This window comes from Triticum urartu, chromosome 7A (assembly GCF_056163025.1).
Source record: "Triticum urartu cultivar PI428250 chromosome 7A, HENAU_Tu73, whole genome shotgun sequence".
NCBI classification, from domain to species: domain Eukaryota; kingdom Viridiplantae; phylum Streptophyta; class Magnoliopsida; order Poales; family Poaceae; genus Triticum; species Triticum urartu.
In genome coordinates, this window is record NC_141879.1 from 372,960,738 (window position 1) to 372,987,685 (window position 26,948).

Here is a 26,948-nt window from a genome sequence, read left to right on the forward strand (position 1 = left end):
TCCCTGGTAATCGCTCTATCCAAGCTTTGAGAGTTTTGACTACGACAGTTGCCGATCACCACCTGCTGCTGGGTAAGAACTGGTAAGAATTTGAGATTTGCTTGACGGATTTGTGACACCACCACCACCTCTTGTTAGTAGTCTATAGGATCATATTCTTGTGTGTTTCTATTGTTGCTAACCATGGCAGGATTACAAGCCGACGAGACTGACTGGGAGAACATGACGAATAAGGAGTTGCATGATAAATTTCAGCAAATGATGAGTGGACAGGTGCAAGATGTGCTAAATAGGTTTGAAGAGGCCATGGAGAAGATAGATGGCATGGAGAAGACGTTCGAAACAAAGCTCGATAACAAGTTTAATGAATTGCTCGCGCGTCTTCCACCACGACCACCGGCTGCCCCTAACGCACCTCTACAACAACAACAACAACAACAACAACAACAACAACAGCAACAACGTCGCTTTCCAAATCAAGTGGGACGAGCACAGCGCATTCCCATTGACCCTGGGCAAAATTTGGGTGCCACTGTTGATGCTTCGGCCACTCCTGCTGCTACTGCAGACGTGGTGGACCATTACGAGGATGAGGTTGACCAAACTCAGAACTACGTGCAACCACTAGCACCACCACCACCAGGTCGTCCTCATGCATATCATCGCAACGGTAGGGCTGCACCACCACCTGAGGTACATGACCATCTTCCTAAACTAAAATTGAATATTTCACCATTTGTGGGTAGATATGTTCCTGATATATATCTTACTTGGGAGTTAGAAACTAAACAACGATTTACATGTTTACAATATCCTGAGGAGAGACGTGTTCCTGCTGCTATTTGTGCTTTCACTAGCTTTGCATGTGTTTGGTGGTCTGAACATTGTAGATTATATCCTATTCCAACTACTTGGGCTGCTTTGAAAACAGCTATGCGTACTCGTTGGGTTCCACCATATTATCAACGTGAATTACTTCAAAAATTGCACAGTTTAAGACAAGGAAAAAATTCTGTAGAAGAATATTATCAGGAATTACAAACTGGCATGATTAGATGTGGTATTATTGAGGAGAATGAAGCTATGCTTGCACGTTTTATGGGTGGATTGAATAGAGAGATTCAGACCATTCTAGAGTATAAGGAGTATACTAATGATGAGGACATCAATACCATTGTTACACCCATAGCCCCTACTGTTACATATACTGGACCAATTACTAGAGCTCGCGCACGCCAATTAAATTACCAGGTACTTTCGTTTCTTGGTAATGATTCTAATGTTCATGAGATTATGATGCTGCCTAAATTGGATACATTTGTTTTGCTTACAAATGAAGGTCCTAGCTTGGAGAAGGATGAACATTGGAGCAAGAACACGAATGGAGTTGATGGCATGCGCAAGGGGATCAAGAATGGAGTTACAAGTGATGATTTCAGGACTTTGAAGCCGCCATAAGGAGTGCATGAAGCCTTGGACGAAATATACAAGATGCCACTTCATAATATTCGTCCATAGGCTATTCTAGGTGCTGCGTCACCTTATTAATGGGCCAGGCCCATGTAATTTCGCAATACTTAAGTATAGGCTATTTTTAGAGTCCGTATGTGTGGGGAAACAAGAGTTAGGGTTGGTTTCGGACCCCACCCTCAAGGGCCACGAAATTCCCCTCTCTTCCTCCATATATACAGCCCTTAGGGTGTCGTTTAGACTTGGGTTTTGTTTAGATTAAAAGTTCGCCATAGCTGCAACTTCACGTACTTCGTTTGTGTCCAACGACCAGACCAAGACGTCACAGAACCCCACCTTGATCAATAAAGCTTTCATCTTATATTCGCAATATCCAGATTGCAATCTCAGTTTCTTGCTTGTTCTTCGTTTGCTCGCAGGAAACAGGCCCTCGTGGTCAGGTTGATCGTGCTCCGGCGTGGTCAATAACCCCTCGGAAGTTGGTTTAGCGATTGCTAAGGCGCGACGTCTCGCACGATCGTAGTCGGATCGTCAAGGTCGACTCCCACAGAAAACGATAGCCACCATCTCATCGAAACATCGGGACACCTTTGCCTCTATCAAGTGGTATCAGATTTCCAGGTTGCTCGGTGAGATTTTACAGTTTTTCGTAGATTAGATCGAGTCTGTTCTTCATACCTACAGTCCACGAAAAAGCCACACAAAAAAAAATTAGGGTTAGTTCATCATATCCGAACCAATCTGAGCCTTTGCATAATCTTTTTAGGGTTTTTGCTTTGTTGAATTTGCGGTTGCATCGTCGTGTCAAGTTGCTGGTCTTAGAGTCTAGTCTTTTAGAGTTTCGAGTTCTGGTCATAAGTTGTCACGCCGCCGCCGCACCATCATCATCGCCCATCTACCACTTTTGCTTATCCGCCACCGCTCTGAATCCTTATCCATATACCACATACCACCACCGCTACCATATACCACCACCGCTGCCATATACCACAACCATATATCCACCACCAATCCGAGTTCTTCTCATATTAGGTTTGTTCTTGAGATCAATCTCAATTCCGATTCGTGTTTCCTTGCCTGCGTAGGTCTCGAAAAAAAAAAAAGTCTGGAGACCCCCGGGCAGTTTTTAGGCCAAAATTTTCACGGGCAAAAATATTTTTTCCCTATCCTATTTTTAGGCTTTTCTGAGTCTTTTGAGCCACGTGCCATCATAGTGATTTTTTGTCGCACTTTTTCGTCGTCGCTGCCCCGATTTCCGAAAAAAAAAAGTGAAAAAAAAAATTTCGTGCCCATCCTATTAGTTTGACGAGGGAAGAGTTTTGAGACACTCGCCATTATAGTAATTTTTCGCAAAAAAAAAAAAAAGAGGAGCGCAAAAAATAAAAAAGAGGAGCGCAAAAAAAAAAAGAGGAGCGCAAAAAAAAAAGCAAAAAAAAAAAAGTTCCAGAGTGTGCTTTTCCCTGATTTACGTGCAGCGCCGTGATTTTGTTAGTGTTCTAGGCTCGCGTCTCTAGCACGGTCTAGCCTAGGACCAGCACAGTACCGTCGTTGAGCGTTTATTCAACTTTGCATCTCTGAATTGATTATTGCTGACCCTTTTTGCTACCATACTATAAGCCTTCCCAGCTCCACATACCTCTACGTCGTGCGTTTGACTCTCCCTGGCAATCGCTCTATCCAAGCTTTTGAGAGTTTTGACTACAACGGTTGCCGATCACCGCCTGCTGCTGGGTAAGAACTGGTAAGAATTTGAGATTTGCTTGACGGATTTGTGACACCCGCCACCACCACCTCTTGTTAGTATTCTGTAGGATCATATTCTTGTGTGTTTTCTATTGTTGCTAACCATGGCAGGATCACAAGCCGACGAGACTGATTGGGAGAACATGACGAATCAGGAGTTGCATGATAAATTTCAGCAAATGATGAATGGACAGGTGCAGGATGTGCTAAACAGATTTGAAGAGGCCATGGAGAAGATAGATGACATGGAGAAGACGTTCGAAACAAAGCTCGATGACAGGTTTAATGAATTGCTCGCGCGTCTTCCACCACCACCACCGGCTGCACCTAACGCACCTCTACAACAACAACAACGACGACTACCTACACATCGTGAAACAGCCCTCCGCCGAGCGAGCCGTCTCCCTCTTGCACCTGGCCAAACTGTTGGTGCTGCTGTTGCTACTTCTGTGGCTCCTGCTGCTGATGCGGAGGAGGATGATTTTGCTGGCGATTACGAGGATGAGGTTGATCAAAATCAGAACTACGTGCCACCACCAGCACAGCAACCATCAGGTCGTCCACATGCAAATAATGGCAATGGTAGGGCTCACCCTCAGGTACGAGATCATGACCATCTCCCTAAACTAAAATTGAATATTCCACCATTTGAGGGTAGATATGTTCCTGATATATATCTTACTTGGGAGTTAGAAACTGAACAACGATTTACATGTTTACAATATCCCGAGGAGAGACGTGTTCCTGCTGCTGTTTGTGCATTCACTAGTTTTGCATGTGTTTGGTGGTCTGAGCATTGTAGATTATATCCCATTCCTGCTACTTGGGCTGCTTTGAAAACTGCTATGCGTACTTGTTGGGTTCCACCATATTATCAACGTGAATTACTTCAAAAATTGCAGCGCTTAAGACAGGGAAAAAATTCTGTAGAAGAATATTATCAGGAATTACAAACTGGCATGATTAGATGTGGTATTGTTGAGGAGAATGAAGCTATGCTTGCACGTTTTATGGGTGGATTAAATAGAGAGATTCAGACGATTCTAGAGTATAAGGAGTATACTAATATCACTCGTTTATTCCATCTTGCTTGTAAAGCTGAACGTGAAGTGCAGGATCGACAGGCATTGGCGCGGACTAACTTTTCTGCAGGTCGACCTTCTTCCTGGACACCACGTGCATCATCTACTTCCACACGTTCTGCTTCACCGGCGCCTCCGTCGGCTGCCACCTCCAACCGTGATACAATAAAGCAGGCACAATCACCACTATCTGCCAAGAGCGCACCTTCTGGGCCTGCAAAGAGCTCTTCTTCATCCATGGCATCAACAGGGCAGACACATGATATTATTTGTCGACGTTGCAAGGGTGGAGGTCATTATGCGAGAGAATGCCCATCTAAGCGTGTGATGATTGTTACTGAGGATGGTGGGTATGAGTCCGCTAGTGACTATGATGAGGAGACTTTGGCTCTTATTACACGTGACGAACACGGTGGAGACGATTCTGATCATGAGATGCAATACATGGCTCCTGAAGATGCTGACAGGTATGAATGTTTAGTTGCTCAACGTGTTTTGAGTGTGCAGGTTACACAAGCTGAGCAAAATCAGAGGCATAATTTGTTCCATACAAAGGGAGTTGTGAAGGAACGTTCTGTTCGCGTGATCATAGATGGAGGGAGTTGCAACAACTTGGCTAGCATCGAGATGGTGGAGAAGCTATCTCTCACCACAAGACCACATCCACATCCTTACTACATCCAATGGTTCAACAACAGCGGCAAGGTTAAGGTAACACGTACTGTTCGTGTGCATTTTAGTATCTCTACATATGCTGATTATGTTGATTGTGATGTGGTACCTATGCAAGCATGTTCCTTATTACTTGGTAGACCATGGCAATTTGATAAAAATTCTATTCACCATGGTAGAAACAATCAGTATACTCTTGTTCATAAGGATAACAATATTACTTTGCTTCCTATGACTCCTGATTCCATTTTGAAAGATGATATTAATAGAGCTAATAAAGCAAAACAGGAGAAAACTAAGAGTGAAAATCAGATTGTGGCAAAAGAATTTGAGCAACAAATGCAGCCTAATAATAATAAACAATCTAGTGTTGCTTCTGAAATTAAATTGAAAAGTGCATGTTTACTTGCCACCAAATCTGATGTTGATGATCTAGATTTTAGCAAATCTGTTTGCTATGCTTTTGTGTGCAAAGAGGCATTATTTTCATTCGAGGACGCGCCTTCCTCTTTGCCTCCTGCTGTCACTAACATTTTGCAGGAGTTCGCCGACGTCTTTCCACAAGACGTGCCACCGGGATTACCACCTATTCGCGGGATTGAGCATCAAATTGACTTAATTCCCGGTGCATCATTACCCAACCGTGCACCATACCGTACCAATCCAGAGGAGACGAAGGAGATTATGCGTCAAGTACAAGAACTGCTCGACAAAGGTTATATACGCGAATCCCTTAGTCCTTGTGCTGTTCCTATCATTTTAGTGCCGAAAAAGGATGGTACGTCGCGTATGTGCGTTGATTGTAGAGGCATTAATAATATTACTATTCGTTATCGTCATCCTATTCCTAGGCTAGATGATATGCTTGATGAATTGAGTGGCTCTACAATATTCTCCAAAGTTGATTTGCGTAGTGGTTACCATCAAATTCGTATGAAATTGGGAGATGAATGGAAAACAGCATTTAAAACTAAGTTTGGATTATATGAGTGGTTAGTCATGCCTTTTGGGTTAACTAATGCACCTAGTACTTTCATGAGGTTAATGAACGAAGTTTTACGTGCCTTCATTGGACGATTTGTGGTAGTTTACTTTGATGACATATTGATTTATAGCAAATCTTTGGAGGACCATTTGGAACATTTACGTGCTGTTTTTATTGCTCTACGTGATGCACGTTTGTTTGGTAACCTTGGAAAGTGCACCTTTTGCACCGACCGAGTATCTTTTCTTGGCTATGTTGTTACTCCACAGGGAATTGAAGTTGATAAAGCCAAGATTGAAGCTATTGAGAGTTGGCCGCAGCCCAAAACGGTCACACAAGTGAGGAGTTTCCTTGGCCTCGCTGGTTTCTATAGGCGTTTTGTGAGAGATTTCAGCACCATTGCTGCACCTCTCAACGAGCTTACAAAGAAGGATGTACCTTTTGTTTGGGGTACCGCACAGGAAGAAGCCTTCACGGTATTGAAAGATAAGTTAACACATGCTCCTTTACTCCAACTTCCTAATTTCAATAAGACTTTTGAGCTTGAATGTGATGCTAGTGGAATTGGATTAGGAGGTGTGTTATTACAAGATGGAAAACCTGTTGCATACTTTTCTGAAAAATTGAGTGGGCCTAGTCTGAACTATTCTACTTATGATAAAGAATTATATGCTCTTGTTCGGACCTTAGAAACATGGCAACATTATTTATGGCCCAAGGAATTTGTTATACATTCTGATCATGAATCTTTGAAACACATTAAAACTCAAGCAAAACTGAACCGTAGACATGCTAAATGGGTTGAATTCATTGAGACTTTCCCTTATGTCATTAAACACAAGAAGGGTAAAGAAAATGTTATTGCTGATGCCTTGTCTCGTCGTTATACTATGCTTTCACAACTTGACTTTAAAATATTTGGTTTGGAGACCATCAAGGATCAATATGTTAATGATGCTGAATTTAAAGATGTATTGCAGAATTGTAAGGAAGGGAGAACTTGGAACAAGTTCGTTCTTAACGATGGATTTGTGTTTCGTGCTGACAAGCTATGCATTCCAGCTAGCTCCGTTCGTCTTTTGTTATTGCAGGAGGCGCATGGAGGAGGATTAATGGGACACTTTGGCGTCAAGAAGACGGAGGATATACTTGCTACACATTTCTTTTGGCCAAAGATGAGACGGGATGTTGAGCGTTTTGTTGCTCGCTGCACTACATGTCAAAGAGCTAAGTCACGACTCAATCCTCATGGTTTATATATGCCTTTGCCTGTACCTAGTGTTCCTTGGGAGGATATATCTATGGACTTTGTTTTAGGTTTACCTCGAACAAAGAAGGGGAGGGATAGCATATTTGTTGTCGTGGATAGGTTCTCGAAAATGGCACACTTTATACCATGTCATAAAAGTGATGATGCTGTTAATGTTGCTGATTTGTTCTTTCGTGAAATTATTCGCTTACATGGTGTGCCAAATACTATTGTTTCAGATCGTGATACTAAATTTCTTAGCCACTTTTGGAGATGTTTATGGGCTAAGTTGGGGACTAAGCTGCTTTTTAGTACTACTTGTCACCCCCAAACTGATGGACAAACTGAAGTAGTCAATAGAACATTGTCTACTATGCTTAGGGCTGTTTTGAAGAATAACAAGAAAATGTGGGAAGAATGCTTGCCTCATATTGAATTTGCTTATAATCGTTCATTGCATTCTACTACTAAGATGTGCCCTTTTGAAATTGTGTATGGTTTCCTACCTCGTGCACCTATTGATTTGTTGCCTCTTCCATCTTCGGAGAAGGTTAATTTTGATGCTAAAGAACGTTCTGAATTGATTTTAAAAATGCATGAGTTAACTAAGGAAAACATTGAGCGTATGAATGCTAAATATAAACTTGCTGGAGATAAGGGTAGAAAACATGTTGTGTTTGCACCTGGAGATCTTGTTTGGTTACATTTGCGTAAAGATAGATTTCCTAATCTGCGCAAATCAAAGCTAATGCCACGTGCTGATGGTCCTTTTAAGGTTTTAGAGAAAATAAATGATAATGCATATAAACTTGAGCTACCTGCAGATTTTGGGGTTAGTCCCACTTTTAACATTGCAGATTTGAAGCCTTATTTGGGTGAGGAAGATGAGCTTCCGTCGAGGACGACTTCATTTCAAGAAGGGGAGGATGATGAGGACATCAATACCATTGTTACACCCATAGCCCCTACTGTTACATATACTGGACCAATTACTAGAGCTCGCGCACGCCAATTAAATTACCAGGTACTTTCGTTTCTTGGTAATGATTCTAATGTTCATGAGATTATGATGCTGCCTAAATTGGATACATTTGTTTTGCTTACAAATGAAGGTCCTAGCTTGGAGAAGGATGAACATTGGAGCAAGAACACGAATGGAGTTGATGGCATGCGCAAGGGGATCAAGAACGGAGTTACAAGTGATGATTTCAGGACTTTGAAGCCGCCATAAGGAGTGCATGAAGCCTTGGACGAAATATACAAGATGCCACTTCATAATATTCGTCCATAGGCTATTCTAGGTGCTGCGTCACCTTATTAATGGGCCAGGCCCATGTAATTTCGCAATACTTAAGTATAGGCTATTTTTAGAGTCCGTATGTGTGGGGAAACAAGAGTTAGGGTTGGTTTCGGACCCCACCCTCAAGGGCCACGAAATTCCCCTCTCTTCCTCCATATATACAGCCCTTAGGGCGTCGTTTAGACTTGGGTTTTGTTTAGATTAAAAGTTCGCCATAGCTGCAACTTCACGTACTTCGTTTGTGTCCAACGACCAGACCAAGACGTCACAGAACCCCACCTTGATCAATAAAGCTTTCATCTTATATTCGCAATATCCAGATTGCAATCTCAGTTTCTTGCTTGTTCTTCGTTTGCTCGCAGGAAACAGGCCCTCGTGGTCAGGTTGATCGTGCTCCGGCGTGGTCAATAACCCCTCGGAAGTTGGTTTAGCGATTGCTAAGGCGCGACGTCTCGCACGATCGTAGTCGGATCGTCAAGGTCGACTCCCACAGAAAACGATAGCCACCATCTCATCGAAACATCGGGACACCTTTGCCTCTATCAACTAATATCACTCGTTTATTCCATCTTGCTTGTAAAGCTGAACGTGAAGTGCAGGATCGACAGGCATTGGCGTGAACTAACTTTTCTGCAGGTCGATCTTCATCATGGACACCATGTGCATCCTCTATTTCCACTCCACCAGCACCTCCATCAGGTGCCACCTCCAGCTGTGATACAAGAAAGCAGGCACAACAACCACTATCTGCCAAGAGCACACCTGTCAGACCTGCGAAGAGCTCTTCTTCGTCCATGGCATCAACAGGGCACACAAGTGATATTATTTGTCGTCGTTGTAAGGGAAGAGGACATTTTGCGAGAGAATGCCAATCTCAGCGTGTCATGATTGCTACTGAGGATGGTGGGTATGAGTCCGCTAGTGACTATGATGAGAGACTTTGGCTCTTATTACACGTGAAGAACACGGTGGAGATGATTCTGATCATGAGACGCAATACATGGCTCCTGAAGATGCTGACAGGTATGAATGTTTAGTTGCTCAACGTGTTTTGAGTGTGCAGGTCACACAAGCTGAGCAAAATCAAAGGCATAATTTGTTCCATACAAAGGGAGTTGTGAAGGAACATTTTGTTCGCGTCATCATAGATGGAGGGAGCTGCAATAACTTGGCTAGCATGGAGATGGTGGAGAAGCTATCTCTCAACACAAGACCACATGCACATCCTTACTACATCCAATGGTTCAACAACAGTGGCAAGGTTAAGGTAACACGTACTGTTCGTGAGCATTTTAGTATCTCTACATATGCTGATTATGTTGATTGTGATGTGGTACCTATGCAAGCATGTTCCTTATTACTTGGTAGACCATGGCAATTTGATAAAAAAATTGTACACCATGGTAGAAACAATCAGTATACTCTTGTTCATAAGGATAAAAATATTACTTTGCTTCCTATGACTCCTGATTCCATTTTGAAAGATGATATTAATAGAGCTAATAAAGCAAAACAGGAGAAAAATAAAAGTGAAAATCAGATTGTGGCAAAAGAATTTGAGCAACAAATGTAGCCTAATAATAAACCATCTACTGTTGCTTCTGAAATTAAATTGAAAAGTGCATGTTTAATTGCCACCAAATCTGATATTGATGATTTAGATTTTAGCAAATCTATTTGATATGCTTTTGTGTGCAAAGAGGCATTATTTTCATTCGAGGACGTGCCTTCCTCTTTGCCTCCTGCTGTCACTAACATTTTGCAGGAGTTCCCTGACGTCTTTCCACAAGACGTGCCACCGGGATTACCACCTATTCGAGGGATTGAGCATCAAATTGACTTAATTCCCAGTGCATCATTACCCAACCATGCACCATACCGTACCAATCCAGAGGAGACGAAGGAGATTATGCATCAAGTACAAGAACTGCTCGACAAAGGTTATATACGCGAATCCCTTAGTCCTTGTGTTGTTCCTATCATTTTAGTGCCGAAAAAGGATGGTACGTCACGTATGTGCGTTGATTGTAGAGGCATTAATAATATTACTATTCGTTATTGTCATCCTATTCCTAGGCTAGATGATATGCTTGATGAATTGAGTGGCTCTACAATATTCTCCAAAGTTGATTTGCGTAGTGGATACCATCAAATTCGTATGAAATTGGGAGATGAATGGAAAACAGCATTTAAAACTAAGTTTCGATTATATGAGTGGTTAGTCATGCCTTTTGGGTTAACTAATGCACCTTGTACTTTCATGAGGTTAATGAACGAAGTTTTACGTGCTTTCATCGGACAATTTGTGGTAGTTTACTTTGATGACATATTGATTTATAGCAAATCTTTGGAGGAACATTTGGAACATTTACGTGCTATTTTTATTGCTCTACGTGATGCACGTTTGTTTGGTAACCTTGGAAAGTGCACCTTTTGCACCGACCGAGTATCTTTTCTTGGCTATGTTGTTACTCCACATGGAATTGAAGTTGATAAAGCCAAGATTGAAGCTATTGAGAGTTGGCCGCAGCCCAAAACGGTCACACAAGTGAGGAGTTTCCTTGGCCTTGCTGGTTTCTATAGGCGTTTTGTGAGAGATTTCGGCACCATTGCCACACCTCTCAACGAGCTTACAAAGAAGGATGTGCCTTTTGTTTGGGGTTCCGCACAGGAAGAAGCCTTCACGGTATTGAAAGATAAGTTGGCACATGCTCCTTCACTCCAACTTCCTGATTTTAATAAGACTTTTGAGCTTGAATGTGATGCTAGTGGAATTGGATTAGGAGGTGTGTTATTACAAGATGGCAAACTTGTTGCATACTTTTCTGAAAAATTGAGATGATGAGGACATCAATACCATTGTTACACCCACAGCCCCTACTGTTACATATACTGGACCAATTACTAGAGCTCGCGCACGCCAATTAAATTACCAGGTACTTTCGTTTCTTGGTAATGATTCTAATGTTCATGAGATTATGATGCTGCCTAAATTGGATACATTTGTTTTGCTTACAAATGAAGGTCCTAGCTTGGAGAAGGATGAACATTGGAGCAAGAACACGAATGGAGTTGATGGCATGCGCAAGGGGATCAAGAACGGAGTTACAAGTGATGATTTCAGGACTTTGAAGCCGCCATAAGGAGTGCATGAAGCCTTGGACGAAATATACAAGATGCCACTTCATAATATTCGTCCATAGGCTATTCCAGGTGCTGCGTCACCTTATTAATGGGCCAGGCCCATGTAATTTCGAAATACTTAAGTATAGGCTATTTTTAGAGTCCGTATGTGTGGGGAAACAAGAGTTAGGGTTGGTTTCGGACCCCACCCTCAAGGGCCACGAAATTCCCCTCTCTTCCTCCATATATACAGCCCTTAGGGCGTCGTTTAGACTTTGGGTTTTGTTTAGATTAAAAAGTTCGCCATAGCTGCAACTTCGCGTACTTCGTTTGTGTCCAACGACCAGACCAAGACGTCACAGAACCCCACCTTGATCAATAAAGCTTTCATCTTATATTCGCAATATCCAGATTGCAATCTCAGTTTCTTGCTTGTTCTTCGTTTGCTCGCAGGAAACAGGCCCTCGTGGTCAGGTTGATCGTGCTCCGGCGTGGTCAATAACCCCTCGGAAGTTGGTTTAGCGATTGCTAAGGCGCGACGTCTCGCACGTTCGTAGTCGGATCGTCAAGGTCGACTCCCACAGAAAACGATAGCCACCATCTCATCGAAACATCGGGACACCTTTGCCTCTATCAAGTGGTATCAGATTTCCAGGTTGCTCGGTGAGATTTTACAGTTTTTCGTAGATTAGATCGAGTCTGTTCTTCATACCTACAGTCCACGAAAAAGCCACACAAAAAAAATTAGGGTTAGTTCATCATATCCGAACCAATCTGAGCCTTTGCATAATCTTTTTAGGGTTTTTGCTTTGTTGAATTTGCGGTTGCATCGTCGTGTCAAGTTGCTGGTCTTAGAGTCTAGTCTTTTAGAGTTTCGAGTTCTGGTCATAAGTTGTCACGCCGCCGCCGCACCATCATCATCGCCCATCTACCACTTTTGCTTATCCGCCACCGCTCTGAATCCTTATCCATATACCACATACCACCACCGCTACCATATACCACCACCGCTGCCATATACCACAACCATATATCCACCACCAATCCGAGTTCTTCTCATATTAGGTTTGTTCTTGAGATCAATCTCAATTCCGATTCGTGTTTCCTTGCCTGCGTAGGTCTCGAAAAAAAAAAAGTCTGGAGACCCCCGGGCAGTTTTTAGGCCAAAATTTTCTCGGGCAAAATTTTTTTTCCCTATCCTATTTTTAGGCTTTTCTGAGTCTTTTGAGCCACGTGCCATCATAGTGATTTTTTGTCGCACTTTTTCGTCGTCGCTGCCCTGATTTCCGAAAAAAAAAAGTGGAAAAAAAATTTTCGTGCCCATCCTATCAGTTTGACGAGGGAAGAGTTTTGAGACACTCGCCATTATAGTAATTTTTCGCAAAAAAAAAAAGAGGAGCGCAAAAAAAAAGAGGAGCAAAAAAAAAAAGAGGAGCGCAAAAAAAAAGCGAAAAAAAAAGTTCCAGAGTGTGCTTTTCCCTTATTTACGTGCAGCGCCGTGATTTTGTTAGTGTTCTAGGCTCGCGTCTCTAGCACGGTCTAGCCTAGGACCAGCACAGTACCGTCGTTGAGCGTTTATTCAACTTTGCATCTCTGAATTGATTATTGCTGACCCTTTTTGCTACCATACTATAAGCCTTCCCAGCTCCACATACCTCTACGTCGTGCGTTTGACTCTCCCTGGCAATCGCTCTATCCAAGCTTTTGAGAGTTTTGACTACAACGGTTGCCGATCACCGCCTGCTGCTGGGTAAGAACTGGTAAGAATTTGAGATTTGCTTGACGGATTTGTGACACCCGCCACCACCACCTCTTGTTAGTATTCTGTAGGATCATATTCTTGTGTGTTTTCTATTGTTGCTAACCATGGCAGGATACAAGCCGACGAGACTGACTGGGAGAACATGACGAATCAGGAGTTGCATGATAAATTTCAGCAAATGATGAATGGACAGGTGCAGGATGTGCTAAACAGATTTGAAGAGGCCATGGAGAAGATAGATGACATGGAGAAGACGTTCGAAACAAAGCTCGATGACAGGTTTAATGAATTGCTCGCGCGTCTTCCACCACCACCACCGGCTGCACCTAACGCACCTCTACAACAACAACAACGACGACTACCTACACATCGTGAAATAGCCCTCCGCCGAGCGAGCCGTCTCCCTCTTGCACCTGGCCAAACTGTTGGTGCTGCTGTTGCTACTTCTGTGGCTCCTGCTGCTGATGCGGAGGAGGATGATTTTGCTGCCGATTACGAGGATGAGGTTGATCAAAATCAGAACTACGTGCCACCACCAGCACAGCAACCATCAGGTCGTCCACATGCAAATAATGGCAATGGTAGGGCTCACCCTCAGGTACGAGATCATGACCATCTCCCTAAACTAAAATTGAATATTCCACCATTTGAGGGTAGATATGTTCCTGATATATATCTTACTTGGGAGTTAGAAACTGAACAACGATTTACATGTTTACAATATCCCGAGGTGAGACGTGTTCCTGCTGCTGTTTGTGCATTCACTAGTTTTGCATGTGTTTGGTGGTCTGAGCATTGTAGATTATATCCCATTCCTGCTACTTGGGCTGCTTTGAAAACTGCTATGCGTACTCGTTGGGTTCCACCATATTATCAACGTGAATTACTTCAAAAATTGCAGCGCTTAAGACAGGGAAAAAATTCTGTAGAAGAATATTATCAGGAATTACAAACTGGCATGATTAGATGTGGTATTGTTGAGGAGAATGAAGCTATGCTTGCACGTTTTATGGGTGGATTAAATAGAGAGATTCAGACGATTCTAGAGTATAAGGAATATACTAATATCACTCGTTTATTCCATCTTGCTTGTAAAGCTGAACGTGAAGTGCAGGATCGACAGGCATTGGCGCGGACTAACTTTTCTGCAGGTCGACCTTCTTCATGGACACCACGTGCATCATCTACTTCCACACGTTCTGCTTCACCGGCGCCTCCGTCGGCTGCCACCTCCAACCGTGATACAATAAAGCAGGCACAATCACCACTATCTGCCAAGAGCACACCTTCTGGGCCTGCAAAGAGCTCTTCTTCATCCATGGCATCAACAGGGCAGACACATGATATTATTTGTCGACGTTGCAAGGGTGGAGGTCATTATGCGAGAGAATGCCCATCTAAGCGTGTGATGATTGTTACTGAGGATGGTGGGTATGAGTCTGCTAGTGACTATGATGAGGAGACTTTGGCTCTTATTACACGTGACGAACACGGTGGAGACGATTCTGATCATGAGACGCAATACATGGCTCCTGAAGATGCTGACAGGTATGAATGTTTAGTTGCTCAACGTGTTTTGAGTGTGCAGGTTACACAAGCTGAGCAAAATCAGAGGCATAATTTGTTCCATACAAAGGGAGTTGTGAAGGAACGTTCTGTTCGCGTGATCATAGATGGAGGGAGTTGCAACAACTTGGCTAGCATCGAGATGGTGGAGAAGCTATCTCTCACCACAAGACCACATCCACATCCTTACTACATCCAATGGTTCAACAACAGCGGCAAGGTTAAGGTAACACGTACTGTTCGTGTGCATTTTAGTATCTCTACATATGCTGATTATGTTGATTGTGATGTGGTACCTATGCAAGCATGTTCCTTATTACTTGGTAGACCATGGCAATTTGATAAAAATTCTATTCACCATGGTAGAAACAATCAGTATACTCTTGTTCATAAGGATAAAAATATTACTTTGCTTCCTATGACTCCTGATTCCATTTTGAAAGATGATATTAATAGAGCTAATAAAGCAAAACAGGAGAAAACTAAGAGTGAAAATCAGATTGTGGCAAAAGAATTTGAGCAACAAATGCAGCCTAATAATAATAAACAATCTAGTGTTGCTTCTGAAATTAAATTGAAAAGTGCATGTTTACTTGCCACCAAATCTGATATTGATGATCTAGATTTTAGCAAATCTGTTTGCTATGCTTTTGTGTGCAAAGAGGCATTATTTTCATTCGAGGACGCGCCTTCCTCTTTGCCTCCTGCTGTCACTAACATTTTGCAGGAGTTCGCCGACGTCTTTCCACAAGACGTGCCACCGGGATTACCACCTATTCGCGGGATTGAGCATCAAATTGACTTAATTCCCGGTGCATCATGACCCAACCGTGCACCATACCGTACCAATCCAGAGGAGACGAAGGAGATTATGCGTCAAGTACAAGAACTGCTCGACAAAGGTTATATACGCGAATCCCTTAGTCCTTGTGCTGTTCCTATCATTTTAGTGCCGAAAAAGGATGGTACGTCGCGTATGTGCGTTGATTGTAGAGGCATTAATAATATTACTATTCGTTATCGTCATCCTATTCCTAGGCTAGATGATATGCTTGATGAATTGAGTGGCTCTACAATATTCTCCAAAGTTGATTTGCGTAGTGGTTACCATCAAATTCGTATGAAATTGGGAGATGAATGGAAAACAGCATTTAAAACTAAGTTTGGATTATATGAGTGGTTAGTCATGCCTTTTGGGTTAACTAATGCACCTAGTACTTTCATGAGGTTAATGAACGAAGTTTTACGTGCCTTCATTGGACGATTTGTGGTAGTTTACTTTGATGACATATTGATTTATAGCAAATCTTTGGAGGACCATTTGGAACATTTACGTGCTGTTTTTATTGCTCTACGTGATGCACGTTTGTTTGGTAACCTTGGAAAGTGCACCTTTTGCACCGACCGAGTATCTTTTCTTGGCTATGTTGTTACTCCACAGGGAATTGAAGTTGATAAAGCCAAGATTGATGCTATTGAGAGTTGGCCACAGCCCAAAACGGTCACACAAGTGAGGAGTTTCCTTGGCCTCGCTGGTTTCTATAGGCGTTTTGTGAGAGATTTCAGCACCATTGCTGCACCTCTCAACGAGCTTACAAAGAAGGATGTACCTTTTGTTTGGGGTACCGCACAGGAAGAAGCCTTCACGGTATTGAAAGATAAGTTAACACATGCTCCTTTACTCCAACTTCCTAATTTCAATAAGACTTTTGAGCTTGAATGTGATGCTAGTGGAATTGGATTAGGAGGTGTGTTATTACAAGATGGAAAACCTGTTGCATACTTTTCTGAAAATTGAGTGGGCCTAGTCTGAACTATTCTACTTATGATAAAGAATTATATGCTCTTGTTCGGACCTTAGAAACATGGCAACATTATTTATGGCCCAAGGAATTTGTTATACATTCTGATCATGAATCTTTGAAACACATTAAAAGTCAAGCAAAACTGAACCGTAGACATGCTAAATGGGTTGAATTCATTGAGACTTTCCCTTATGTCATTAAACACAAGAAGGGTAAAGAAAATGTTATTGCTGATGCCTTGTCTCGTCGTTATACTATGCTTTCACAACTTGACTTTAAAATATTTGGTTTGGAGACCATCAAAGATCAATATGTTCATGATGCTGAATTTAAAGATGTATTGCAGAATTGTAAGGAAGGGAGAACTTGGAACAAGTTCATTCTTAACGATGGATTTGTGTTTCGTGCTAACAAGCTATGCATTCCAGCTAGCTCCGTTCGTCTTTTGTTATTGCAGGAGGCGCATGGAGGAGGATTAATGGGACACTTTGGCGTCAAGAAGACGGAGGATATACTTGCTACACATTTCTTTTGGCCAAAGATGAGACGGGATGTTGAGCGTTTTGTTGCTCGCTGCACTACATGTCAAAGAGCTAAGTCACGACTCAATCCTCATGGTTTATATATGCCTTTGCCTGTACCTAGTGTTCCTTGGGAGGATATATCTATGGACTTTGTTTTAGGTTTACCTCGAACAAAGAAGGGGAGGGATAGCATATTTGTTGTCGTGGATAGGTTCTCGAAAATGGCACACTTTATACCATGTCACAAAAGCGATGATGCTGTTAATGTTGCTGATTTGTTCTTTCGTGAAATTATTCGCTTACATGGTGTGCCAAATACTATTGTTTCAGATCGTGATACTAAATTTCTTAGCCACTTTTGGAGATGTTTATGGGCTAAGTTGGGGACTAAGCTGCTTTTTAGTACTACTTGTCACCCCCAAACTGATGGACAAACTGAAGTAGTCAATAGAACATTGTCTACTATGCTTAGGGCTGTTTTGAAGAATAACAAGAAAATGTGGGAAGAATGCTTGCCTCATATTGAATTTGCTTATAATCGTTCATTGCATTCTACTACTAAGATGTGCCCTTTTGAAATTGTGTATGGTTTCCTACCTCGTGCACCTATTGATTTGTTGCCTCTTCCATCTTCGGAGAAGGTTAATTTTGATGCTAAAGAACGTTCTGAATTGATTTTAAAAATGCATGAGTTAACTAAGGAAAACATTGAGCGTATGAATGCTAAATATAAACTTGCTGGAGATAAGGGTAGAAAACATGTTGTGTTTGCACCTGGCGATCTTGTTTGGTTACATTTGCGTAAAGATAGATTTCCTAATCTGCGCAAATCAAAGCTAATGCCACGTGCTGATGGTCCTTTTAAGGTTTTCGAGAAAATAAATGATAATGCATATAAACTTGAGCTACCTGCAGATTTTGGGGTTAGTCCCACTTTTAACATTGCAGATTTGAAGCCTTATTTGGGTGAGGAAGATGAGCTTCCGTCGAGGACGACTTCATTTCAAGAAGGGGAGGATGATGAGGACATCAATACCATTGTTACACCCACAGCCCCTACTGTTACATATACTGGACCAATTACTAGAGCTCGCGCACGCCAATTAAATTACCAGATACTTTCGTTTCTTGGTAATGATTCTAATGTTCATGAGATTATGATGCTGCCTAAATTGGATACATTTGTTTTGCTTACAAATGAAGGTCCTAGCTTGGAGAAGGATGAACATTGGAGCAAGAACACGAATGGAGTTGATGGCATGCGCAAGGGGATCAAGAACGGAGTTACAAGTGATGATTTCAGGACTTTGAAGCCGCCATAAGGAGTGCATGAAGCCTTGGACGAAATATACAAGATGCCACTTCATAATATTCGTCCATAGGCTATTCCAGGTGCTGCGTCACCTTATTAATGGGCCAGGCCCATGTAATTTCGAAATACTTAAGTATAGGCTATTTTTAGAGTCCGTATGTGTGGGGAAACAAGAGTTAGGGTTGGTTTCGGACCCCACCCTCAAGGGCCACGAAATTACCCTCTCTTCCTCCATATATACAGCCCTTAGGGCGTCGTTTAGACTTGGGTTTTGTTTAGATTAAAAGTTCGCCATAGCTGCAACTTCGCGTACTTCGTTTGTGTCCAACGACCAGACCAAGACGTCACAGAACCCCACCTTGATCAATAAAGCTTTCATCTTATATTCGCAATATCCAGATTGCAATCTCAGTTTCTTGCTTGTTCTTCGTTTGCTCGCAGGAAACAGGCCCTCGTGGTCAGGTTGATCGTGCTCCGGCGTGGTCAATAACCCCTCGGAAGTTGGTTTAGCGATTGCTAAGGCGCGACGTCTCGCACGTTCGTAGTCGGATCGTCAAGGTCGACTCCCACAGAAAACAATAGCCACCATCTCATCAAAACATCGGGACACCTTTGCCTCTATCAGTGGGCCTAGTCTGAACTATTCTACTTATGACAAAGAATTTTATGCTCTTGTTCGTGCCTTAGAAACATGGCAACATTATTTATGGCCCAAGGAATTTGTTATACATTCTGATCATGAATCTTTGAAACACATTAAAAGTCAAGCAAAACTGAACCGTAGACATGCTAAATGGGTTGAATTCATTGAGACTTTTCCTTATGTCATTAAACACAAGAAGGGTAAAGAAAATGTTATTGCTGATGCATTGTCTCGTCGTTATACTATGCTTTCACAACTTGACTTTAAAATATTTGGTTTGGAGACCATCAAAGATCAATATGTGCATGATGCTGAATTTAAAGATGTATTGCAGAATTGTAAGGAAGGGAGAACTTGGAACAAGTTCGTTCCTAACGATGGATTTGTGTTTCGTGCTAACAAGCTATGCATTCCAGCTAGCTCTGTTCGTCTTTTGTTGTTGCAGGAGGCGCATGGAGGAGGATTAATGGGACACTTTGGCGTCAAGAAGACGGAGGATATACTTGCAACACATTTCTTTTGGCCAAAGATGAGACGGGATGTTGAGCGTTTTGTTGCTCGCTGCACTACATGTCAAAAAGCTAAGTCATGACTCAATCCTCATGGTTTATATATGATGCGGAGCATCCTATGGACATCACCATGTCAAGAGTTCATTCGGCAAGTGACATGTGCGACATCTACTTCACATACATAAAGGTGAATCCTCTCCTTTACACGTGCTCACTTGACCCCTTCGAGGATGGTATACTACTTGACCCTCCATCGTGCATCAATAGGTATTGTCAGAGCTTCACGGATGACGACGAGGAGTGCAAGCACCAAGGATCACCTACACCATCCGCGAGGGAAGCGTGGAAGAGAAGGAAGAAGAAGCCTGGCCAAGCTTCTGGAAAGCCCGGAACTTCCGGCCGCTGCCCGGAACTTCCGGCCACCGGAACCTCCGGCCATCCCGGAGCTTCCGGCCCTGCTGCACCGAAGCCGTCCGAGAGTGTGCCAACTCTCTAGATAGCCCGGACCCTGCCCGGACCTTCGCCCGGAACCTCCGGCGCCCGGACCTTCCGGCCGTCCCCGGAACTTCCGGCCCTGCCTGCACGCAGACACTCGGGTCGAAGCCCATGTACCCTTTCGCCCCTCACTTACCCCTTCGTGGACCTAGACTATATATACTCCTCCACCTCCTCCTTTCTAGGGTTAGCGTTGGTTTAGCTCATACTTCGAGATAGAGCTACGCTCATCCATATCGGATCTCCTCCTTGCGAGAGACCGCGGCCTCTTCGGAGAAGATCCCTTTGGATTCAAGGCCCCTTCTAAGGGAAGATCCCCTCGTGGATTCAAGACCCCTCTTGGGCGGGCCCCCTCAAGACCTCCTCACGGAGAACACCGGCTACCTATGTATCGTCCCTAGTTGATCGTGTACCGTGTATCTGATGAGGACATCAATACCATTGTTACACCCACAGCCCCTACTGTTACATATACTGGACCAATTACTAGAGCTCGCGCACGCCAATTAAATTACCAGGTACTTTCGTTTCTTGGTAATGATTCTAATGTTCATGAGATTATGATGCTGCCTAAATTGGATACATTTGTTTTGCTTACAAATGAAGGGCCTAGTTTGGAGAAGGATGAACATTGGAGCAAGAACACGCATGGAGTTGATGGCATGCGCAAGGGGATCAAGAACGGAGTTACAAGTGATGATTTCAGGACTTTGAAGCCGCCATAAGGAGTGCATGAAGCCTTGGACGAAATATACAAGATGCCACTTCATAATATTCGTCCATAGGCTATTCTAGGTGCTGCGTCACCTTATTAATGGGCCAGGCCCATGTAATTTCGAAATACTTAAGTATAGGCTATTTTTAGAGTCCGTATGTGTGGGGAAACAAGAGTTAGGGTTGGTTTCGGACCCCACCCTCAAGGGTCACGAAATTCCCCCCTCTTCCTCCATATATACAGCCCTTAGGGCGTCGTTTAGACTTTGGGTTTTGTTTAGATTAAAAGTTCGCCATAGCTGCAACTTCGCGTACTTCGTTTGTGTCCAACGACCAGACCAAGACGTCACAGAACCCCACCTTGATCAATAAAGCTTTCATCTTATATTCGCAATATCCCGATTGCAATCTCAGTTTCTTGCTTGTTCTTCATTTGCTCGCAGGAAACAGACCCTCGTGGTCAGGTTGATCGTGCTCCGGCATGGTCAATAACCCTCGGAAGTTAGTTTAGCGATTGCTAAGGCGCGACGTCTCGCACGTTCGTAGTCGGATCGTCAAGGTCGACTCCCATTGAAAACGATAGCCGCCATCTCATCGAAACATCGGGACACCTTAGCCTCTATCAGTATCGTTCCATGTATCCGAGGATCTAGCACATGTGTGATCTATTCATGTTGGTTTGAGTGTTTTCTCTCGTTTTCCCCTTTGTGTTCTCCGTGTTCTTCGCGGGATTCCACTCCTTTTGTGAAAGATCGGGCCATAGGGTTCTACCCTACATCATCTTGGATCAGAGCCAGCTTGTCTCTTGATACCATCATCTTGAGCCACGTTGATCACTATTTCGGAGCCTCCCCTCTTCGTTTTCTAGCCTAATTTTGTTGTGTCCTTCCCCAATTTCGAAAATCCCCACCAAAAATAGCCCCAATTTTTTTGTGATTTGTTGGTTTGACGATGTTTTGTTGATTTTGATCCATGGATTCGTTGTGTCTCAAGTGGATCTAGCATTCCCCATCTTTCCCCCCATTTCTATCCACAAAATCTTCCCAATTTTGACCATGGAAATCAAGTTTTTCCGCCCACATTCTCGGATCTGGAATTTAGGGTTCGTCCCGGAAGAAATTTCACGACCCCCGGAACTTCCGGACTCCCCCGGAACTTCCGTCCCAGCCCCGGAACTTCCGGGCTAAACAGAGAGTTTACCCAAAATCCCCCGACTTCCCCGAGACTTTTTCCGCGACCCCCGGAACTTCCGGCCACCCCCTGGAACTTCCGGCCTAACCTGAAACATTACACAGAATTTTAGCATCAGCCTCTTTCACCGTTTTGGTCACAACTTTTCGCTCCGAACTCCGATTTGAGTGTTCTTTGGTTCGTTTTGAAGCTATCGGCGTGCCCAAGGACCTCACCTTGGTTTCACCACCTTTTGACACCATCATTTTTTTGGAAACTTTGGCATCTTTGCCTAGGCCTTCCACCATATCATCCGCTACACCATCACCGACTTCTGCAACCTAACCAATTTTGTTCCCCATCGCATATGTGGTTACTTGAGGAGTGATTTGAGTCTCCTAAGGTGTCTAGGCTACTTAGGGACGGTTGCTTCTTCATCAACCACCACCACCACCATAACTTCCGCATAGGCTTACCAACCATACACTTCTTCCTCCCCAACCTAACCCAATTTTGTTTCTGTTGTGAGTTGTGTCTCCTAAGGTGTTTCGGCTACTTAGGGACCGTGCTTCCAACTCCGACTCACATAACCCAATAACCCTCCACTTCTGCATTGCCTACTCGCATAACCCATCATTGCATTGTCGCAATCCCATTGAGCTTCCGCAACACCACCACCGCATCCCGCTACCACCATTTTGACATTTGAGATTTTGAGTTCGCAGTTTTTCCATTTCCTAAGGTGTTTTGGCTACTTAGGGACGAGTCTCCATCATCTTGGTATCTCCATCAAGATCACCGCCACTCATCATCGACAAGGACGGTAACCTCCATATCATCTTGGTATCGTGGTATCCCTCCATTGTATATTCCCTTGCCATTGCATTGATAACCCCTAGCCCATTTTGCGTCACTTGCCTATCGAGACTAGCCATTTGATTATTGCTGGCAACGTTACTTGTGCACATTAGTGATCATCGAGCTACACCTCCCATTGCATACATACCATACCATAGGTATCATCTTGTTATCATATCATCTCGTGTGCCTCAAGTTTGTTCCCGCATATACACAATAGCTATCTTGGTTTGTGCATTGTGCAAAAGTGGCCATACAAAAAAAGAGAATAAAGCTTTTAAGCAAAGAAAAAGAGTGAACAAAGAGCTTGTAAGCAAGTGCCAAAGCATCATACCACATTGTCATATAAGATCATCTTGGATCATAACACCGGGAACCATATATACATAGCATACTTGGGATAGAAGTCATTGCATTTTTGTCTCCTATAGGTTGTGCACAAGTGTCGTATCCGCCTATTGAGCAATCGTGCTAGCGTCTCTCTAGAGTTGTGCAACAAGAGCATTTTCCGTGGATTCCACATTTTGAGCTCACTCCTTGGTTGCATGACCCCATTTATCTATCCGTGTGTGTGTTTCCGTGTGCCACATATTGCTATTGGTCTACTTGTTTCACTTGCGAATTTGTGAATCTCTTTCAACATTATTGACTCTTGCTAACATTTTGCATAAAAAAATTGTGCCACTATCCTCACTGAGCTCCACCATAAGCCTTATTCGTGTAGGTGTGAGAAACCGACAAGAATTGGTACCAATTGTGCTATTTCCTTGTCCACATTGGAGTGATCATTGATCCACTTTCAACTTCGGTTAAGGTACATTTGGTATTCGTTCTTCTCTTTCTCCACTCATATTGGCTCGAATCTTGTGATGGATAGGCAAGGCATTTCGTCTCCGATCTTCCACAACAACGGCGGCGTGTACAACTACATCAACAACAAGCTTTCCGCACAAAAGGAGGAGCAAGATGCAAGGATGGAGGAGATTCGGACCTTGTTGATCAACCGTTCTTCCCCTTCATCATCCTCAAGGCGGCGACGTTCAAGTCACAAGTCTTCGGAGCGTAAAAATGATGCAAGCGCAAGTCATCCTCGTCCACATCTCCATGGAGACCACCATCACGTTTGTGATCCACCTCGTCAGGAAGGGAAAGTCACCTCCAAGCAACATGTGCACGACGACGACGAACGACATCTACATTGAGCTAAAGAACGACAACGACAACATCATCATGAAGATGCTCGAGATGCACCTACCTACAAGTCGCAACAAGCCCTACTTCACGCCAAGTCCAAACTTCATGACCACAAGAGAAGACCGCGAGACAAGCACCAAGACGGAGCTACGGCTACACCAACCACTAAGGCATCTTCGCCTTCGGATATATGGCATCTTCGCCAACAAGCACCTCAAGACTACACTCAAGAGAAGCTCCCCAAGCTCAAGTCCGCGACTTCCACGAGCTACTACGACCTCAACATCGACCACACGATTCCTTTCTATGGGACTCAAGAACCCGAGGAGTATCTTGAGTGGGAGCGTTTGATGGACGACTACCTCAAGCTACATCAAGTCCCTCCCGAAGATCAAGTGAAGTGCGCCACAAGGAACTTCCATGACTACGCGTCCACATGGTGGCTTTACACACCTTCGGAGAGCTACGACATGAGTTGGCCTAAGACGAAGAGAGCTTTGCGGCGAGAGTTTGTGCCTCCAACCTACACGGAACAACTTCAATGCCAATTGGAGAACACCATCCAAGGATCCAAGTCCATCGACGAGTACTTCAAGGAGATGAAGATTGCCTTGCGACGAGTCGGTGTGGACGACCCCATTTCGATGACGTTCCACTTCATGATGGGATTGCACAACGACATCTCCAAGACGATCTTCCTCGAGAACTACAAGTCCCTCGACGACAACTACATTGGTGCTCTCAAGGTGGAACAAGAACTCATGAAGGCCAAAGTTTCTCTACCCCAAGCTCACTTCACGACGACCAAGCTCCATGAGAACGAGCATGAGGCTAGTACCACCACGATGTCCAAGCCCGACGAGCTCCAAGATGCTACTCCCAAGTTCGACGCCATCCCTCTTTGTGGCATTGATGATGCCGAGTCCTCCATGACTCTTTTTCAAGACGATGCGGTGACGAGTACGACTACGGAGACCCTCAAGGACCAAGCTTTGAAGGTGAGCGACAAGGTGGCGAGCAAGGATGATGCTTCCATCTTAGGAGGCGAGAGTGATGATGTGCCATCTTCGGCCTTCATCCACAGCGAGAGTGATGTTGTGCCATCTTCGACCTTCATCCATGATGACGACTACGAGATGGTTGAGCATGGGATTTTCCCTTCGACCACGGCGACATGTGATGACTTGAGTGACTTTAGCCACCATATTGAGAGTGAGAGTGATTTCACCACTAGCCCCATATATGATGTGTTTCCACTATTCCCATGTGAGGAGAGCCACAACCCCCACCTCTTGAGTGAGATGAGTGACTCCACCATATGTGAGTTTGAGTGCACCTATTTTGAGGGAGTGAGTGAACCACCACATAGAGAGAGTGAGATAGTTGATAGGTCATGTGAGGCCACTTTTAGCACTAACGACTTGACCTCTACCTCTATTGTGTCTTCTCATTTGGTGCTAGGTCCCTTATATGATGATGCGCCGCTTCTCGACGACTTCGTCCTACCTTTGGACAAGACGATGGCCATGGTGGAATATGATGCACCCCCCACATGGTTCCATCACAATGATGATCTTGACCACCATTTGGTCTTTCCCACCTCACCTACACCACTTGAGTGGAATGAACAAGGTAACATAGGTGAAGATGATGCTCTAGTCCCACTAGTGGACATTCATGACATTGATTGCTTGCATGATGTTGATCCCCCTATTGACATACTTCATGCTAGTATGATTTCCCCATGCGATGATTTACCCATTTATGATGAGTATGATGATTGCCATGTGGAGTCTATTAGTTGTGATGCCATGTTACATAGGATTTCTTGTGCTAATTCTCTCGGTCACATCATGTTTGCCAATCCGCTTGACTTCTCATATGCTATGCATGAGATCGACCACATGTCATATTTGCAATCTCTTCATAGTGACTATGCATATGCCATTCAGATTAACCCAATTTGCACATATGGCATAGATGACAAGCCTATGGTTATTGGCATTTGTTTCTCTTGTGATGATATTGACATGCTACCTTTGCATCATTTATCTCATATGCCATGCCATGACCACCTAGCTTCGGATATGCATTGTTTTGGATATTGTCCATTTTCTCCATATGATGTTCCCATTATTGCTCATGAGGAGACCCCCATAGTTTCCTCATACATGTTTGGAGATTTTGTTCACTCCCATCCATTGCATGATCCCAATACTTGTATGCACAATATGCTTCCCATGAATACACATGCTATTGATGTGCCATATACTTGTATGCTAAATTTGCATCCCCATCGTGTCATACACAGTAACTATTCTTTCATGATGGATGACATGTTCTTATACCATGCATCAAATTTCTTTGACCGATGCTTATCTTGTGCTAACTCACACGTGCACATACACATCATGATGGATGATGTGTACATTTACCACGTGCACAATTTCTTTGGTTTGTGTCTCTTTTGTGTAAGTACCCATGAATTCTTGTCAACCTCGCAATCCCACGAGTTGACAAAACGAGCTCTAGAGAGCAATGATGACTTGGGATCCCATGGATTGCATTTCCCACCGCTCTCTTCACGCGAAGTCTTCGCGCATTTCTTCTACATGACCCTCACTTGGCTATGGGTTATTGTCCATTACATATTATATGCCCATCTTGCCATGTTCACTTTGCATGATATGCTCATTACTATGCCTTTGCCATGCATTTGTGACCCACGCTTTGCATTACACATGCTGATTGATTCTCATACTTGTATGT

General features: G+C 43.5%; 1 pseudogene; it reads left to right on the forward strand.

Annotated features, from left to right (window-relative positions):
• The first annotated feature begins 24,529 nt into the window (after positions 1 to 24,529).
• Positions 24,530 to 25,916, forward strand: LOC147959638 (uncharacterized; annotated as a pseudogene).
• The last annotated feature ends 1,032 nt before the right edge of the window (positions 25,917 to 26,948 follow it).